The 7,500-nt window shown below is 29.1% G+C and overlaps 1 long non-coding RNA gene across 2 annotated transcripts in view; it reads left to right on the forward strand.

Moving 5' to 3' along the window:
- LOC136086768 (uncharacterized) overlaps window positions 1–7,500 on the forward strand; it is a 19,609-nt gene that overhangs the window by 3,538 nt on the left and 8,571 nt on the right. For both annotated transcript variants that reach the window (XR_010641574.1, XR_010641575.1), the window contains exons 2-3: window positions 4,504–4,638; window positions 5,076–5,218. This is a non-coding gene — a long non-coding RNA (uncharacterized LOC136086768). The remainder of the gene's footprint in view (window positions 1–4,503; window positions 4,639–5,075; window positions 5,219–7,500) is intronic.

Raw genomic sequence — 7,500 nt, forward strand, 5'->3', positions numbered from 1 at the left:
CTCCAAACATTTTTATGTTTGTACTTATGTCAAATAATGATACTTTGCAAAATGTTGCGATGATTATAGGCCAAAAAGCCCCAACATTTCATCCCCCTGTCCCAAACGTTAGAGCAACAAGTTGTTAAAAAATTTTTTCTAATCTTAACTAAGTTTATATTAATCGATAAATATTAAGTTTTATAGTATTATTTCTCAGCGTTCATAAGTTATGACCATATAAAGTTTAAACCCCCTCAATTTAAAGGGGTAACAAATTTTATATGGTCATAAATTTTGAACGGTGAGAGATAATACTAACCCTAGCCCTAAAACTATCCCTAGCCTAAACCCTAACCCTAACCCTAACCCTGAGCACCAAAGTAGAGCTAAATAAATAAAATAACATCTAAGTTTGCTATGTGATGTATGTTATACCTATTGAGTACTCGCCTACCCTGATTTCTTGCTTACCCTGATTTCTTTCATTTTGATTACAATTTATATCAGCTCGCCTAACGGTGTTTCTTTCATTTTAAGTAAGTCTCATAATTTCTCTTTATAAATTATTATACATAATTTAGCATTAAAGGAGTGTGTAAAAATGATGCCTTAGATAATAAAAGTTGAACTAATAATTTGAGGTTGAACTTTGAGTTTTCTTTGTTAAACTTATCTAAATAAAGTGTAAGCAAATGAAACAGAGCAAATAATAATCTAACTTTATAATTCTTTACACTCTCCTATTAGTCATATTTAAATTAGATGTTTTAAAATAATTGAAACTTAAACTATAGTTATAAATAAATTGATATAATCTTTTTAACTGAGTAATGTTATATATTTAAGGTAGTTCTTATTAATTATTGACAAAATATTGTATTTAATTAATAAAAACAATAAAAATTTTAAATTTTTAAATAGTAAAAAGTTTTTTTACAAATAAAAACTCAAATAAAGCATTTTGATAAATTTATAAGGTCTCTCTGGTCAGTAAGTACTGCTAGCATTGAACAGTGAAATGTAATCCTCCATCGTAAAATTCCTTTCATTACTTTAAACTAATAATAGAAAACCCCTTTAAACAATCCTTTGCTTCAAGTGAAGAAACTTGGAAATATTGAAAGTTCTTAAACTATTTTAATTCTTTTTATATATTTAATATTCTAAAAAATAAAGGTCAATCATTTAATGCAGAAAAAATGTATGTATGAGTATATACATAGTATATGTATGCATATTGTACATAATAGAGAAGCATGGGGTAAGATGACGAATGGGGCAAGATGACGACTTACCATTATCTTCAAAATTCAACTAAATATGAAAGCTGACTGTGGCTGAGAGCGATGTAGATCAGGGTTGGCCACAACTTTTTTGATAAGGGCCAAAGTTAGCTTTTCAACTGTTAAATGGGGCCGGAGAATTTTAATAATATAGTTTTTTAAAAACGTTTTATTTAAAAATATTGATTTGCAAAGGAATAACACTCAAACTCACATATTTACTAGCTAAAAACATATGCTGGTCACAAGCGTATTAGGTATAATAAAAATTATAGTTTATTGGTAATCACGAACCTGCCTTTTTTTCACAATATTTTTAATGTCAATAGGCAACTGACTGGTTACGATTCTTAATGTATTCTGCACGTAAGTATCTGTCAGTACAGATCTTGTTTTGGATTTTGCAAATTTCATACGAGAAAAAACACTTTCACCAAACAAGACACCCATCATTTTTGCATTGTTGACTAAGTTGGTGTACCTATTTTAGTCAAGATTTTTGTAAAATAACAATAAATTTTGTTTATTATATGCTTCTCTCAAAGCATCGCTGCATTGAAGATCAATTAACTCCATTTGGAATTTATCTGGTACAGTTTTAATATCAGCAGAGAATGGCACTGTGAACAATTGGATTTTGTCTGCATGATTCTTAACATCTGCTAACCTTTTTGAAAATCTTGTTTTTAATTCAGCAATACAGGTAACAAATTTTGCTGTGTTTCCAGGATTCAGCTCACCGAAAGTTGGAAAATGACTGAAATTTCCAGTTCTTAACTGCTGCTCCCACAAAGTTTCAACTGAATAGCTAGAATAAACATTAATTGATCTTTTCGTTGGAGTTCTTTGTTAAGTATATTGTAATGTTGGGTCAAGTCTACTAGAAATGCAAATTTTTCAATAAACTCTTTTTCTTCTAGCTCTGGTGGATAATCTTTGTTGATAATTTTGAAAAAATCCAACATATTTTGTCTCAAATCATAAGTTCTTTTCAACATATTACCTCTAAAAAGCCATCTCACGTCAGTATAATAAAGCAGACCACCACATTCAGAGTCATTTTTAGCAAGAAAAGCCTCAATTTCTCTACTTCGTAATGCACTGGACTTAATGATGTTTATTGCTTTAACTACTACAGACATTGCATTTTCCACATTCATAGTCTTTGCTGTTAAATTTTGCAAATGAATAATACAATGCAGCTTAATTGCTTTTAACAGCTTTTATTTTCCAGTCTGCAAACAACACCCATTTTTTTTCCAATCATTGAGCTGCCACCATCTAATGTAATTGAAATTAATCTGTCGTAAGTCAAGTTGAACTTTTTATAAACTTTCTTCATGGCAAGAAAAATGTCTTCTCCTGTTGTTCTGCTTTGCATAGGATAGATGTCAAGTAGCTCTTCAGTAACAAGAAAATCATTATCAATGCCACGAATAAAAATAGCTAATTGAGTTGTTTGTGATATATCAGTTGATTCATCAATAGCTATTGAATAATACTGAAATGCTTTTATTTTTTCAGTCAATGACAAACTCAGATCATCAGCAATATCACATGTTCTTCGTGTAATTGTTTGTCTTGAGAGGGAGATGTTATTTAAAATTTTCAAATTTTCAGGATAAATGTTTTTGAACACAATTTCAAGAGATTCCTTAATAATTTCCCCATCACTGAATGGTTTACAATTTTTAGCTAAAAGAAGACTCACTTCATAACTTGCAATAGCAGCATTTTCAGTTTCAGTGTTGCCCCTTTTTAACAAATCTTGTTGTTCAAATAACTTATTTTTCAATATAATTGATTTTTCTTTCCACACCTCGTTGACAAACTGATTATAAGTTTTTGAATGTTTTGTATCATAGTGCCTCCTTAAATTATATTGTTTGCACACTGAAACCGATTCATTACATATTAAACATACTAGCACTGAATTACATTTAACAAAAAAGTATTTAGTTTGCCATTCATCATTAAATAAACAACATTCCTTGTCGATTTTTCGTTTTTTTGATTTTGAAGATGCCATTTACAATTAAAAAACGAAAATGGTAATTGCCGGCAGTGCTGGAAATTAATCCTGCGATTAATTGCCGGCAGGATTTTTTTAATATATTTTTAATTATTTAAAGCGATTGTTTTTTTACAAAAAATATTTTAAAATTTATTAATTTATAATATTAAATATTATACAATTTATTAATATTATATATGTTTATAGTTTTTTTTATTATCTTTACAATTAACTGACGGGCCGGATAAAAGGTTGCTGAGGGCCGGAGTTGGTCCGCGGGCCTTATTGTGGCCACCCCTGTTGGAAATTATATCTACTAGATTTATTTATGTTTTCTTTATAAATATTATTTTCGGGATGAAAGATAAGTATTAAATAAGGTTTTTCCGATATTAAAAAAAAAATTATCCACTTGCATTTGATTTTTTTCATCATGACATCACCCTGACCAGCTTAAGGTAAGCGAATATTTTTCGTTTAACTTGCTCAATTTGGAACTACAAGTAGAGGTGCCAATCGAAATTGGAAAATTCAGAACATGACTCAAGCTATTGAAGCTTGCAATTCCAATGCTTGCAGCAAGAACCAAGCTGCTTTAAATTTTGGAATTCCAGAAGCAACACTGAGGCGTTATCTTAAAAAATCTTTGATCAATTTCTAATCAGCAATGGATAGCTTCGTCCTATATTTTTAATGAAAATGGAAAAATTACTTTGCAGAATATTTAATTGAGTGGAGCAAAAGATTTTTGGTATGGCCAAAGTACAGCTCAGAAAATTTGAATTTGATTTTGCAGAACTTAATAATGTTCAACATAACTTTAACAGGAGATTAAAAATTGCTGGTCTTGACTGGTTAAGTGGATTTTCAAAACCCCACAACAATATTTCATTACGAACTCCTGAAATAAAATCTGCATTTCTGTCATTTCTTCGTTAGTTATAGTATTGCTGAAGAGTGTTGTATTCTATATTCAATTTTATTCCAAGACAACTCGTTCGATTATTTTATTAAAATACTGACATCAAATATCTTTGCACTAATTATAAAAATTAATTATTATGTAGCAATATATCAATATGCTTTTAATGTTTCAAAAAAAAAAAAATCTGAAAGAAATTTTACTATGTTTGTAAACTGTTTGATGATATAGCCAACATATATATATATATATATATATATATATATATATATATATATATATATATATATATATATATATAGTTTTTAGGAAAGAATTAGCATCAAATAACGTTATTACGTTACGTCTTCATCACCTACATTAAACTCTTGTAATGTAAGTTTTACAATGTCACCTGTTTGTGACATTAATGAGGCACCAACCAGTTATGAACCTTAGTAAGTTATGTTTTGTTTATTTGTAAATATTTATAACTTTGTTTATTTTCCCTTAAATGTTACTTTTACACTATTAAGGCTCTATAACATAGAAAGTTTGTGCATAATTGATGACTTTAGTGCTAAAAGTACTTAAGTCACAAAAAAAAAGTTGAGAGAAAACATTACAATCATTTTTTTGGTTAGTCTTTTTGCTTTTAAAATTTATATTTATGAACAAAATCAATAAATAATAATCAGTATATTTAATATTTAAATAACTAATAAATGAATTATAGTTTAATTAAATTTTTATCAACTTTCAAAAAAAGAAGAACATATAACAATATTGATTGAAATATATTTTCTTTCAACTTTTTTTGTGTGACTTATTTTGTGTGACATCTTTCAACTTTTTTTGTGTGGCTTTCAAATTAATGTCTTGATCTTTTTTTTAGTATTCCGTCAGATAAACTGACATTGCATCCTTTTCTCCTTGCAGCAGTGGAAAGAAAAGAAACTAACTTTTTTCCAAAAGATCAAAACTAAAGGAGCATTTTATGGATTTTCTTTTTGATATCATGAAGCAACAGTATGGGTTGTAAGTATTTTGATTAATGTTTAAATTGTAAGTTAAAATAGTATAATTTTGAAAATAGGCATTATTTATCATCAGTATTAAAGTTGGCAAAATGTTGCTATTTTATATTTCTTAACATATAACTATCTCCTCAATAATAATAAAAATTGAAATGAAACATTTTATTGCTTTTTACCAAAGTGAATGGTTTGTAGCTAAAACCTTTTTCTGAGAAATTTGTTGTGTATTTTCTTTTTATTTTAGTATTTTTTTCTAGAAGGTTTAAATTTTGCTTTGCTTCTTTGCTGCATTTCCCCAACCCTGTTTGTTGTAACATTTGTTGCAGGATCAACACAATGTAAAGTATGATTTACTGTACCATGTTGAAAACCTTGCACTGCTAAACCTTGCTACGCTGCCCACATATCGCTCTATATATCAGTTCCAGGACAAATCTATTGTATAATGATGGGTTGCTGCATCGCGGTGCGCTACAGGAATGAGTAACCCTTCTTTAGTTGCTATATCGTACGAACCAAAAATCCATTGATCTTCTACAATTCTACCTCGGTTGTATTTCCTTCTTGAAAAAAGTATTCATCTATTTCCACTATTGAAACTGGCCCTCTTAATTGCACACGCTAAGGAAATATGTAACGGCAATGTCTCTACAAAATTGATTCTAATCAACTACAGTTTTATTGCTACCAATTTCTAAATCCTTTTGTATGTCTTCTACTGAAAGGCCAAGACTTTTTCCTGCATTACGAGTACAAATATAAGTAATACCTATTATTTGCCAAAGTTTCAGTTGAGATGTTTCAATAAAACTTCCAAAACGAATATTTATTTTCTTTTTGCATTGTTTTTGCATGCATCTCCAAATCTTTCCATCGACATTATGACTATTTTGTTCGTTGCACTGGATGTTACATTAAGGACAGATCATATTTAGAGCAAGTAAACCAAACTTCCTGCACCACCGGATGCACTCGTTATCATTGTTTTTAAACCTGCGACCAATTTCCGGTAAATTAAGGCTATCAAACTCGATAATAGTCGGTCGCGTAACATTCGCCATTTTATTTTTAAAACAGAAATACAGAAGCATTTCTTATAGAATCTTTTGTAACTACATTTTATTTTTTGAATCGGAATTTTTATGAATACTTTCAGAATTTTCATGAGTATTTTAATTATTTTCAAACTACAGAAACCAGGCGGCGTAATTAAATAGTGAAATGTTATAAAAAAGATGGTGAATATTAGCGTTTTTAGTATATTTTTTTGACACTTTAACATCAAATTAGAGAACTTTCCTTTGGCTTTCAGGTCTATGTTTTTATGCGATTCTTAATCAGGATAAAATTCTCTATCATAATCAAATTCTCTATCATAAAAAAATAGGGGGGCGGAGATGTAAATTAGCACCTATAATTAAAACTAATTATATCAATGATGTTACAAAATTGATATAATTTTAACCTCTGGCCGAATAGTCCTATTCTGCAAAGCATAACTCATGAAGTTAAGTTTTGTAAAATAATCATAAATGCATGGAAAATTGCGTTTTGTGTTTAGCATTCAAAATTACACAAAACCAACTATTGCCGATCCTGTTTTGTTAATTGTGGATAATCATAACTCATATATAAGGTTTTCAGCCATTAAATACTGCAGGAAACATTCAATTGTAATGCTAACACTGCCACCACATGCCACCCATATGATGCAACCTCTGGATGTTACCTTCTTTTCACCATTTAAAACTTACTACAGTCAAGTTTTTGTTATAACTGGATGGTAAATCACCCAGGTAGACCAATCACTGAAGCACAGATTCCTGCGCTTGTAAAATATGCATATGACCAATCAGCAACAACTGTCGTTGCAAGAAAAGGATTTAAAGAAATTGGAATCTGACCGTTCAATCCGCAGATCTTTTCTTAAACTGACTTTGCACCATCATTGACCAGTGATAGCCCAATACCAAAATATCAGATTATATCAAAAAATCAATCAGGAATAAGCATGTAAATTATATATTATTTAGACAGTTCAGTTTTTTATTTGTTTCTTAAAACTAAAAGTTAAAAAATGTTTGTCTTTGTTTTTTTTTATCTACAAATCTTTACCTGACAATTTATAACTTAAATAAGCTAATAACTTTAGCTTATCTATAATATTGGAGAATTATGCTAAATAATAGAATATGAAATAACATAAAACTGACCTAAATAATTTTATGATGGTTTTTATGACATTTGTTATATAATTTTTTCTGTTATAATTTGTTCCAGTAG

Source organism: Hydra vulgaris, chromosome 11 (genome assembly GCF_038396675.1).
Source record: "Hydra vulgaris chromosome 11, alternate assembly HydraT2T_AEP".
NCBI classification, from domain to species: domain Eukaryota; kingdom Metazoa; phylum Cnidaria; class Hydrozoa; order Anthoathecata; family Hydridae; genus Hydra; species Hydra vulgaris.